We start from the raw sequence: 13,094 nt of genomic DNA, 5'->3' as shown, positions 1-13,094 counted from the left end.
GAAGAATCATATGATATGGCAAAAACTCGAATAGGACTACATACAGGCAAACTGCCCACTTAGCTTGTTTAATGACCAGCTACATCCACTGCTTTTTTTGTTGCTATTTTTTCCTAAACTAGAGTTTAGGAAATACTACTTAAAATTAAGTTTGGCACGAGCTTAAACACGGATTAATTGCTTCGGTTTTCTTGCAGTTTAATCTGAATTTTTTAAGAATCAAAGAATAAAAGACTGCGTTTGAAGTAATTACACAGAGCTGTCATCTGTTCACAAGAACGGGACGTGTTAATCAGTCAACAACGATAGCTAGCGGAGGAGCAGGCGAACTCCCGCATCATTCAAATCGCATGTATGGGAGCATTTCCTAGTGGTAACTATTCTTGTAATAAATTAGATTTGTCTCCTCCAATTTTTTTGCCGATCCGATCTGTAATTTAAAAAAGTATAATGTGATCTGTTGCACCACTAGAATAGATTAGCCTTTATTTGTCACATATACATTACAGCAAAGTGATACAGCGCCCCTGGAGCACAGAGGGTTAAGAGCCTTGCTCAAGGGCCCAAGAGTGGCAGCTTGGCGATACCGGGGCTTGAACCCCAGACCTTCCGATTAGTAACCCAGCACCTTAACCACTAAGTTACTACTCACCCACTAACTACTACTAAAGCACTACTCACACACAAGCGTTTCTCTGACAGCCGTTTTCTCTCTCTTTGTGCTGCAGAGAAACAAAATGACTCGTAAGTGATCCACAAAGAGCCCAGTGTAGAACCATGTTACACAGCCCCAGGACAGTAGGCATTCCATCAACAATAAAACAAAAGCAGCAATGTTAATGATCTTAGAAAGTGATGACAAGCACGCACTCGTACGGATGTCGTGTTGTGTCGCTTTTCATCTAGGACCAACTTTTACAGCTGAAACAAGACTTAGGAAACCAGGAATTGTTAAAAAGCATAAAAAATATATCAACCCCAATATAAAATACACTGAGCCCAGTAGAATACAGAATATACAGCACTGCTATAAAACAACCTATAATAAGGATTTATATTGAAAGCGACAATAATTCAAATGTTAGATAGAGCTGTTTCTGTTTAAAAAAAAAAAAAAAAAGCAGCAGTCCAGCTGTTTGGACAAGAACTGTACCGAATTAGTCATCATTAGTCAACATAATAACTAACTCTGCAGTTTATTTGTCCTGAAATGCCACAAGCAGTATACTAGATTAAGCGATATCCTGGCAACTCAGAGACACTAACTTTGACTTGTACAAATACCCCTAAAAAGAAACTGTCCCCAAATCACCATGTGACTGAAGATGGGGAAAAAAATAATTGAGCACACATCAGTCAGCCTAAAACTTTCTTTCGGCTTCTCTCATTAGGGGTCGCCACAGCGGATCATCCGTATTTGAGATCCGCATGTTCGATTTGGCACATTTTTTTACGCTGGATGCCCTTCCTAACGTAACCCTCCCTATTTATCCTGGCTTGGGACCTGCACTAGGAGTGCACTGGCTTGTGCAACCCTAATGACTGGGGTTGGTTCCCTGACCAGGGATTGAACCTGGGCCGCGGTGGTGAGAGCTCCGAATTCTAACCACTAGACACTTCAGTCAGCCTAAAAACATCTATATACACCAGGGATGTGCATTAGAGACCTGCACAGGACAGATTTCGCTGCAAGGTTTTGTCCCGATCCCGCTTGCTCCCGTAAAAATATATGTTCCCCTTCAGGAACTCTAACTGCGTCAACAACGCTTTGGGAATGCCTCTGCGTAACCATGTTCTGAACCACGTGTGTAATCTGTCCAACAGAAGGGCGCAACATCACTAGCGGGGTTACATCACGACCAGGAAGCTATAATAGCACATGCAGTGGAAACTACGCCAGCTTCTGTTGTTTAGGAAGCACTCTGTGTGTAGCTGTGTTTTCCTTTGGAAGGTAAGTAGAGGTAAAAAGGTAAAACAAAACAAAAAAACACAAAAAAAAACACTTTTCAGACCTGAAAGATTGCATTATTTTATTTTTTTTCTCATGGTTCTGGCCCTGCTTCTGCCAAGGCGAAGAGGTAATTAAGGCAGATCTGGCACCTTCTTTTAGGGTTCGGAAGCCCACGCTTTGCCAGTTTCTCATCCCCGTGGAGAGGGTGCAGCACCTGTCTTTCCTGATCTGGACAGAGGTTGCTAGGTCTTGGAATAATCCTTATTCGGCCCACCTCTTCAGCCTCAATGTTACCCTCTACTCTAATGTAGTGTGACTGAAGAAGTGCAGTTGTGGGACAATTACCCGGGTCAAAGAGATGCTGGCAAGCTATCTCTCCCCAGCGCTGCATTGTCCATTAAGGCCCTGGTGCTGCCTACCAAGCCCCTTCGGACCTCCTCGGCTCTAGTGGGCAAAGCATACATGGTGCTGGGTCAGGTCGGGGGCTACCTGCACAACATGGCAGTCTTGCATGAATACCAGGCTGACCTGCTCAGGACTCAGGAAAAGATATTAAATACAACGACATCCTGGAGTTATGTCGTGCAACAGACCTGTATCTTTGGGCCTCTAAGGAGGCCGCTGGGACTACTGGCCGGTCTATGGCAGCCCTGGTGGCCGTTGAGAGGCACTTGTGGTTGACATTCTCTGATCTCCCTGATAGACTTTCTCCTGGACAACCCTGTCGTTCCAACTAGCTTGTTCGTTTGTTAATGTTGTCGACAGACTCCAGTAGGCCAAAAGGCTGTCGGTGGCCTTCCAGCTATTCCTCCCTCAATGATCTCACTGGGCTGCTCAGCAGGCGCAGCCCCAGCCAGGTACAATCTCACATCGTGAAGTCCTGAGACAGAGTCCAAGCCTCAGCACACGGTGCTCACCTCTCCTTAGTGGCCTCAGGAGATAATTGACCCTGCCACCCTTGGTGTTTCAAAGCATAGCGGTCTCCAGTGAGTGCCTCCCTTAGCTTCCGCCTCTTTGGAGGGCCCGCCTCCTCCCACAGAACCTCTAGAACAGCTTCAGGGCATCGCTCAAGGCATGCCAGAGAGACTCCAAGGCATCCACATACTAAATTATATCGACGATTGGTTGATATCAGCTCAATCAGAGCCCTTGCCAATTTGGCATAGAAATGTTGTTCTCGCCCACATAAAAGAGTTGGGGTTAAGACCAAACACCAAGAAAAGTATGTTTTTTTCCAATACAGAAGACCACAATGCAGGCACATTTGTCTCCTGCTCGGATAGGGTCGATCCTCGGGCCCATCAAGAGAGTGAGAGAAGGCCAGTCACTCACTGTGAAGCAGTGTCAAAGACTGCTGGGTCAGCGTGGTACCGCTTGGCCTCCTGCACATGAGACCCCTGCAGTGGTGGCTCAGGACCAGAGGGTTTTTCCCGGAGGGGCAACCCACTCCGCCTTACACACCTTACCGACCTTAAGAGTCCTGGGTTCCTGTCACAGGGCCCTATGTTGCAAGCTCCTTGTCACCGTGTAACGTTAATGACAGATTCCTCCTACATGGGCTGGGGGTGGTTATGAGTGTCTTCTCAATCACTTGTGGCACATCAACTGAGTCGAAAATGCTGGCCGTGCTTCTAGCGCTGAAGCATTTCCTCTCAGACCTGAGGTGTCATCATGTGCTGATCCTTAAAGACAACACATTCGTGGTCTCTTACAGAACAGAGAAAAAGCTAGAGGTAAGCTGCTCTCACTGAGGGCAGTATATATTCCAGGGCACCTAAACCAGGGAGCAGAGGCCCGGGGAATGAAGGCTTCACTCAGAAGTGATGGAGCTAATATGGAGGAAGTTTTACAAATCACAAGTGGACCTGTTTGCGACTCGAGAGACCTTGCACTGTCTCCTCTGCTTTTACTTCACTCACCCAGCTATTCTCAGACTGGACGCCATGGTGCAGGCGTGGCCGAGGCTACGCCTGTATGCTTTTCCCCTCATTGTGCTGCTACCTGTAGGTTTGGAAAGAGTTCGCCAGGATACAGAGTTCCATCTCCTTCTGTAGCCCCTTGCTGGGTGGGCCGGCAATGGTTTGTGGACCTGGAAGCCCTTCTCAGATGGGATTGTAGAGACCATTCCATCCATCCAGTCCAGAGCGCTATCCACAAGGAGGTTGCATACTGTGAAATGGCATCTGTTCACTATATGATGTGAGAACCATCATTAAGAACCAGTAACCTGCCTGGTTGGCCCAGTGCTGCAATTCCTTTAGAAAGAGTTTGCCAAAGGGTTGTCTCCTTCCACCTTACAAGTTTACGTGTCTGCTACTGCGCCATATCATGCTCCGCATGCTGAGCAGTCGCTATTGGGGACCTTCAGGCCTTTTCCGTGATTCCCTTTTGTCTAGAGTTTAACCCAGGCATAGCCAATGCCTTTCTCTATCCTAGGCCGGGGTATGCTCCGGGCATTCTGTCCTCCACCCTTTCGGGCCCCCAACCAGAAGAAGCTTAATTGGGTGTATGCGAGCACTGGACACATACGTCCACAGAACTGCTCTGTGGAGGAAGTCGGACCAGTTGTTTGTCTGCTACGGTCGGTATAAGAGGGGTCTTCCTGCAAACAAGCAGACCCTCAGCAGGTGGATTGTGGATGCTATCCACTCCTCTTATGAGTCCTCTGGTCTCCCTGCTCCTTTCGAGGTCAGAGCTCGCTCGACCCGGAGTGTAGTGGCCTCTAAGGCCTTTTCATCTGTGGTTTCTTTCCAGGATATTTGCAACACTGCTGGCTGGTCCACCCCTCTGACCTTCATCAGGTCTTACAGCCTTGACCTTAGTGTCACTCCTAGACCCTCAGTCCTAGCTGTGCCTGTCCAAACTAGGCAGGGTTTTGCCGGTCTGGCAGTGTTGTACTCTTGTTTCCAAAGCGTTGTTGATGCAGCTCAAGTTCCTGAAGAGGAAAGTCTCTAGGTTACGTATGTAACCCTGGCTCCCTGAGGGAATGAGAGGCTGCGCCTCAGTGCCACACCCATGCATGCATTTCTTCCCTCTTTGAAGCTAGTCTCCACTGCATGTGCCTTTATAGCCTACTGGTCATGACGTCACCCTGTTGTTGACGTCGCACTCTTCCATTAGTCAACGCCAAAAAGCGTTCCCAAAGCGTTGTTGACGCAGCGTCTTGTTCCCTCTGGAAACCAGGGTTACATAGGTAATCTAGAGATGTTATTTTTTTCCTTCTCCCGTCCACAATATTTGTTTTGTCCCTCTCCCACCCGCAAAAGCCTGCAGGTAAGTAGTTTTATATCATTGCATTGACCGCTTCTTCCCGCTATTCTGCTTTTTAGTTTCACCGACTTTCCTTATGAATATGAATGGAAAAGAAACAGAAAACTAACAAACGTTTCATTTTAATTCCGCTCATGATTTACTTTTTGTATATCTGGTTAACATGGACATGAACAAGGAACTTTACAGAACATTAACTGAAACAATATATAAAAAAACAGGCCAAGGTTTTGTTGTGTTGTATGCACTCAGCAATTCTCCTGACTTGTGCTTCAGACATTGCGCCTTGGTGTGCTCTAGTAGTCTACCGTGCATGAACCATGAGAGAGTTTGCTTCCGACCTTGTGCCTGCAGATCGTTTTATTTTATTTTAGTTGCAGTTGTTGCTTTTGTGCAGTAGATACATAACGTTTTATTTGTTAGTAATGTATTTATTTATTTTTAAAAGCATTTACCAGGAGTCTCGCAAATGATTGTCCTATGACCCACACACACACACACAAGTATTTTACCACCCGCACCTGCATTCAACTATCAAATCTTATTCCGTGCCGCACTCGTTTGTGTCAAGTTCCGCTGGAGTGCATGTCTTTAATAACTGCACATTTCGATGCATAACCAACGACATGACACATTAAAGATACAGATGAAACAGCCACTGAAACGATTTCTACTGATTCAACACAATAATTCAAAGAGATACGATGCGATGGAACAAAAAATGATGCTATACAATTCAATATGATACAGATAGTTGGCCTTTTCACAAACAGGCCTTTGAGCAAAAAAAAAAAAAAAAGAACGAAAATAAATTACATAAAATCTGAGTTTTTTTCTCTGTTCTGTCCCCAGAAAGATGCAGCTCTACCTCTGCCATGATAATCTATATTCTATGTGAAGTTCAGGACATGTCTCGGTCTCCGTAGTTCTGTGATACTTCATATTCATGTAGCAGCAGTGGTGCTGAGAGAACGCGCTTGAGAAATGGTTCAGCGGGGAGAAATCAATCTACATATAAATATTGGTCACAATCACAAAATAGTAAAAGTAGATCTTCACACAACAGTGTCTGAAATTTACACACAATGGTGCATTACAAAAAACACACACCCCTGAAATCGGCACTTCTGTGTGAGGAAACGATGTGGTGAAATGATTGATCAGAGCTGAATGGTCGAATTGGTCTGAGCTGGCAAAAAAGCTTCAACTACTACAACAACTACTCTTTACAACCATGAAACACAGAATGCAGAACTTTAGGCTCTACTGCTGTCCAGCAAAAACAGGAAACTGAGGACACAGTGGACACAGGCTCACAAAAAACTTAAAATGTCCAGTTTCGATTACCCTTTGCCCATTCAAACTTAATTCATCTGAATACTAATGTTTTAGCAGCTATGAACATATTCTTCCACTATTCTCACTTTTTTCGTTTCTCTCAACTTTTACAAAAAAAAAAAAAAACCCAGCTTCTCATTTTCCGATAGAAAGAAAAAACAGAAAGCGGTCATCTTTCATGTCCACCACTCTTCTTTCCTGAAAATGTCTCTTCCTTGCATTATTCATTGCTACTTTTGCATTTCCAATTCGAAGCCAAATGCATTTTATTGACTTCGATGTAATACATTTATGTCCACTATATATATATTTGCACTTTTTTCAACATTATCTTGGTAAACATTTTTTTAGTTATTTAGATTTTAGTTATTTAAGAGTATTTTGCAATTGTTTTTTATATTTGTTTATATAAATATTTATTTGATTTATTTATATTCATAATATTTATTTATATTATATTTAGTTCACAGACCTACTTGTATGCAGTTTCAGCAATAAAAGGGTTTACTTTTTGAAAAAGGAATTTACTTTTTTATTTAAGAGAACTGTCTTATTATCTTTTATATATTTAGTATTGCTCTTTAATAAAGAAAAAGTACTTCTTATCCGATTACTCGATTATATATATTGAAAATAATCGATGAATGCAGCCCTAATCTCAGCGATCAATCACTTATCACCTTAATGACCAATCAATGATCACCTTTATTCCCAACAACCAATCAATGACCACCTTTATTCATAATGACCAATCACTTATCATCTTTGTCCTTCACAACAAATCAATAGTCACCGTTGTCTGACTCAACTTTAACACTTCTTGGTGTTTTTTGTCTGCTTTCTTAGTTAAAGTTCTTTGTAAACACAAACAGTTTAATTTAAATAAAGGTAAATAAATAATAATTTGTGGTTGAGTGACCGAAGTCAATTTTGATCTACATAAGACATTAACTATTCATTTTTATTTTCTATTCTAATAAATCTCTTTTTTAAAGTACTATTTGAATTGGATTAGTCTATCCGGGGGATGTGATATCACTGATCACAGGACAGGTTCATGTGGTCAGGTACAGAAATATCTCACGTAATTAATCAAACGCTGGTAAATTAACTTTAATGATCAAAAGTATATAAGAATATAAACATCATTAACAGGTTTCGTTTCTCATTATTATTTAACATTAGATATTTAAGAAACTGGCAGGGATACAACTACTATTGATTTATGGGACACTACACCGTGACGGTATTGTGCGTCTGTGAAGATAAAGTCATGATTTATAGCTGTAGCGGAAATTATAATGACTTCATATTTGACATAAACGAACTCTGAATGTTCAGGTTCAGTTTTTACCACCACCACCATGTATATTTTTTGTGTGTCTCTTTGAAAACAATCATTTTTCTCTTCAGGATTGGGAAGTGCTTAAGTGCTTATAAAAGAGTCGCTGATAAGAGTGCTAGGAGACTAAATACAACAAATGCTAAATACAACAACAACAAAAAAAAATAAACGCTTTTTTTCCCAACAATAATCAATAACAACCGTGTAGAAAAAAATCCCAAAGATGTGTATCATAACACTATAAATATTATATGACGGTTTATTTTGGCGAAACTTTGACTGAAAATAACAAAAATGCGATTAAAATGCTGTAATAAGCACAGGACCAAATTCTGTCCAGATAGGGTGTAAAGCGCCAGTGACGAACCCTGAAACATAAAGGGTCACTCGATGTGCTGGGGTAATAGCCAATGAAACCGGAAGCCATAGTGGAATTTATCAAGTGGCTCCTCTTGCTTTTTTGAAATATCCTATAGATCAGCGGCCCCCAACCTTTTTGCGCAACGGACCGGTTTAACGTCAGACAATATTTTCACGGACCGGCCTTTAAGGTGTGGCGGATAAATACAACAAAATAAAATGATACGACCGGCATAAAAACTGGTATTTTCTAAATATAATAAACGTGAATCCACTGTGGTGTTTCTTGTTCATTTTGCTCGCTTGGGGGTTTCAGTTTAGCAGTAATGTATTATGTGTTAGCGGCCGGAGCCCCTTTAAGAAGGTAGGGGATGGAGGTAAGACATGTGACCGAGGCATAATGACATGCATCATAAGTGAGTCATAGACAGATGTGGCAGAGAGAATCCGGTCATTTTCCAAAATAAAACATCGTTCAGAATCAGATAATAAATAAAACAGAAATAATCTAAGTTATGTATTCTTTCTTTGTGGCCCGGTACCAATTGACCCCAGGGGTTGAGGACCACTGGCCTATAGAGTTATAGCTCACAGCCTGGGATTAACATGCTTGACAAGAACCCCGGACACGAGTCCAAGCGATAGAGATGTGCTGGAGTCACTTGAGGATTTTATTAAAGCCATTTCTTTCTTAACCAATCAACATCTCGAAAAAAAGGCAAGCATTCTGAAGGCGAAATACACATTTGTGGTTCACTTTCTCTCGCTCAACATCAAAAAGTGATTTTGTGAATTTTGAAAGCGGCTCAATTCAGATTCTAAAAAGCATTTGATTCGACATAAAGCTGAAGGACGTGATGATGTGATTAAAACTTGCTGATCCGTATCTGTGGTTTAGAGCAGGGGTTGGGCCGCACAGAAACAATAAAAACATTGACATTTGATTTTGATTACCACTTTATCGAGTTTCGTGGTCTGCACAGTGTTTCGTGTTAAAGAAATAAAGACCACTTCCGCCTATGCCAACATCCCGCAATTGTTTCAGTTTTTTTCTATGCATCGATGAATGAAGCTCACACTGATTCTGCATTCTGGTTTTATATATATATATATATATATATATATATATATATATATATATATATATATATATATATATATATATATATATATATATATATAATTTTATATAGCAAAAAAAAAAAAACGAATTCATATCGATGTATAACAATAATATAATATGCATGTTATTGTGTCTACTTATGCGTGTGACAACACCCCCGAATCCTAACTGTGTAAAGATTGTCTTTTGTGACACTGGTCTGTGGTGCAAAAAAGGATGAAACTGCTGTACTATACATGTACATATTACATAGTATATCATCTGCACTATTTTTATCTATATGTATCTTTATATCTCTACTGTACATTCTGCCCAACACTTCACATTCATTTATGTGTATATAACGTGTGTGTGTGTGTGTGTGTGTGTGTGTGTGTGTGTGTGTATATATATATATATATATATATATATATATATATATATATATATATATATATATATATATATATATATATATATATATATAGTAGACTGTTTATTCAGCTTGCTAACTTCTTAAATGCCATAATCTTGTAACCTTCCACTTCTGCACATTTCTCTTCAATGCCATAGCCTTAGAACTATTTCTGTACTTCTTAATGATGTCCACACGTCTCTGCACTGTTATAGCCTTTATATTTATTAACTGTACAGATGCTAACATATATATCACTTGCTGTAAATATGCTACATGTTTATCTGCACTTTTTGCACGATTGCTCATTTTGCACTTCTGGTAGATGCCTGTACAATGCAATGACAATAAAGTATCTATCTATCTATCTATCTATCTATCTATCTATCTATCTATCTATCTATCTATCGATCGATCTAACTATCTATCTATCGATCTATCTATCTAACTATCTATCTATCTATCGATCTATCTATCTATCTATCTATCTATCTATCTATCTATCTATCTATCGATCTATCTATCTATCTATCTATCGATCTATCTATCGATCTATCTATCTATCTATCGAGCTAACTAACTATCTATCTATCTATCTATCTATCTATCTATCTATCTATCTATCTATCTATCTATCTATCTATCTATCTTATGGAGAAGAGAATGATCATTCTGAATCCATATATTCTCATCATCATATCACATTGCATCATATATCACATCATATTATAGTGTTATTTATATCTGTACTTTGAGAGTCACTAACAGCTGGAACCAAATTTCTTGTGTGTTAACACACTTGGCCAATAAACCTGATCCTGATTCTGATTCTGATCATTGGCACACACTGGATTACAAATTCTCGCTCATACGAAACGTTTTGATTTGACGGGGACTGTCCGTGTAAGACAATGAACCCCATTTCCGTTTATTGTCACATGGATTAATATTACTATTTTACATAGTAACACATTTTGAATAATTTATTTAATTGCAGTTATAATGAAAATGTAACTCACCGTAATACAGAATCGGGCCGAGCTTCATTTATCGATGCGCAGAAAAAAAAAAAACCTGCGATACGTGAAATTAGCACAGGCAGAATTGATGAGTTTATTTATTAATTTTAATAAAACTCCCTGCAGATCGTGAAATACGATAAAATGTAAATAAAGTTTGTTTTTTATGCTCTCTGTGCGGCCCGGGACCAAATGATGCGGCCCAGCGTTAGGGCATCCCTGGTGTAATATGCAAATGATTATGCAAATGATCATGCTAACGCAACCGAGATGCAAATGAGGCTGTGACATCATCCGGCGCCTAGCAGCGACCCTTGCTTGATTAGCTACTTTCCCCTGAAACCAGAAACAACAAGGCTATTTTGTCCACTAGGTCCATGACTGCAATCCCTGTCCTATGAAGGACGTCTGATGAAAGCGATCTGGTCATAAAAATGCATAAAGGATGTGAAAAAAGGGCATCTTTGCGTTATAATGCCTTATGATGAGGATGAAGCCTACACATAAGGTCATCTGAAGGCATCCTTATGTCCCAGATCTGCAAATCAAATATCTATGCATTAAAAATAAAAAAGAAATAAAAAGACGACTCTATATGGATCGTGTGCAGGATGGATTTCTGCTCAGGTTCTTGCACTGGACGCAGATTTTTCACCCATAATGCAGTGGGAGAGACCCGAGCGGGCCGTTAGAGCTCCATACCTCTGTTCTACATCTTTATATAAATATGTTCCTGTTTAATTCATCGTTTATTTACCGCTTTCACGAGAACAATGACCAGTGCGAATTCAACCTATTGTAGTTGCTTAGCCGATGGATTAGCTTTCAGCTAGCAAGTGAAAGAATGACAAAAAAAAAAAAAAAACCGTGATAGCGTCGGGGGATGTTACCTGAACACTTGCTCCAGCTTCTCCTCGGTATCCCTTTCGTTTTCTTCCCTTTTTTAATTTACATCAAGACCTTTTAACAGAATGGTGTGTGTGTTTTTTTCCCCTTCCTTATTGTATTTAGTTGACACTATTGCTAGCTATCTACAGTGCTGAATGGAATGAACCTGTCCTGTAGCGCGCAGTCAACACAAGCGTATAGGGGTTAACGCGTTGAAGGAATAGTCCATTTCTCAAATAGGGGGATCCGCATTTTTTTTATTGACCATAGATCAGTCATGGGCGAAAATGTACTTCAAAGTCTTGATAGTTTTCGATTGTTGTATATTTTTCCTGTTTATAACAACGTGTCTTGAATTTTCCGACTTTTTTTTATTTTATGTACAATATACTTCGCTCTTGCTTGCTTCCCTATAATTATTATATGGCACGTTCCAAGAGAGCGCTTTATAGCAACATTGACAAACTGAGGTGAATTAAAGAAATCTGCTCACTCGTGTTCCTGAGATCCCAAATGTGTGCTTGATTTCAATTAATTGATTTTTATTATCATTCCTAATGTTGCTGTAAATTATCCCTTCATTTAAAAAGTTCATCTTTTCAAAAATGGACAGAAGGCAAATGCACATATGGCCAGTCCTGTGTGTGTTAATGATATTGACAACTCAACCCCCCTGTTTTAATCAGTGCAACGTCTAAAGGAAATGGTGTGTGGCCAAATTACTCAACATGATCAATCATACACCTCTTTTCCCAACCTGATTTATGGTATGACTGATCAACAATCGATGTAGTTTCATATGTCGCATAGCTACCAGAGATGTTGGGAGTCTAGTCTTTGAATTCTCCAGGTGGGACAGGAAATGCCCTCCTCTGTTTCACCAAGGAGGAATAAAATGTCACTTAAATATTACAAGTAAATAAACCCTAGTTTCCGAAGGCCAAATGAGTAAGAACGAGTCAGTCCATTCAATCAGCATCAGTGACACCTGGTCAGGGTCATGGAGGATCCAAAGCCTTTTGGAAAGAAATAAACTGAATTATCGTTTGGTTACCTATTAAATCAAGCATACACCTGTGAAATAAATGTTTTGTGTCTGACCTTTATAATACTTTTATAGCGTTTTATAGTAAAATGTGTCATAATACAGATATAACTATCATATTCATGGTGTAAGTCTTGATATTGTGATAAAAGTAGCTCATTAATGCAATATTCACTCCATATGTTGTTAAAATAGATAAACCAGCATGATGGCCAGAAGGCTGACTATTGAAGCCAAAGGCAAGTCATTTCGAGGCTTGTGAGTAAGAAAATCAATACACAAACATTGAGCATACATATAAACCCACACTAAAAAACAGGCTGACCATTAAACAGGTTGACCATAGAAAAGAACAGCAGTT

At 40.1% G+C, this 13,094-nt stretch overlaps 1 protein-coding gene across 4 annotated transcripts in view; it reads right to left on the bottom strand.

The window, feature by feature from the left end:
* ttll7 (tubulin tyrosine ligase-like family, member 7) overlaps positions 1-11,901 on the bottom strand; it is a 55,612-nt gene extending 43,711 nt beyond the window's left edge. For all 4 annotated transcript variants that reach the window (XR_014536331.1, XM_083558458.1, XM_083558459.1 and 1 more), the window contains exon 1: positions 11,691-11,901. The gene's annotated coding sequence lies outside the window, so the exon portion shown is untranslated. The remainder of the gene's footprint in view (positions 1-11,690) is intronic.
* Positions 11,902-13,094: the final 1,193 nt, after the last annotated feature.

This window comes from Silurus aristotelis (genome assembly GCF_946808225.1).
Source record: "Silurus aristotelis genome assembly, chromosome: 13".
NCBI classification, from domain to species: domain Eukaryota; kingdom Metazoa; phylum Chordata; class Actinopteri; order Siluriformes; family Siluridae; genus Silurus; species Silurus aristotelis.
This window is presented reverse-complemented; position numbering and strand designations above follow the sequence as displayed.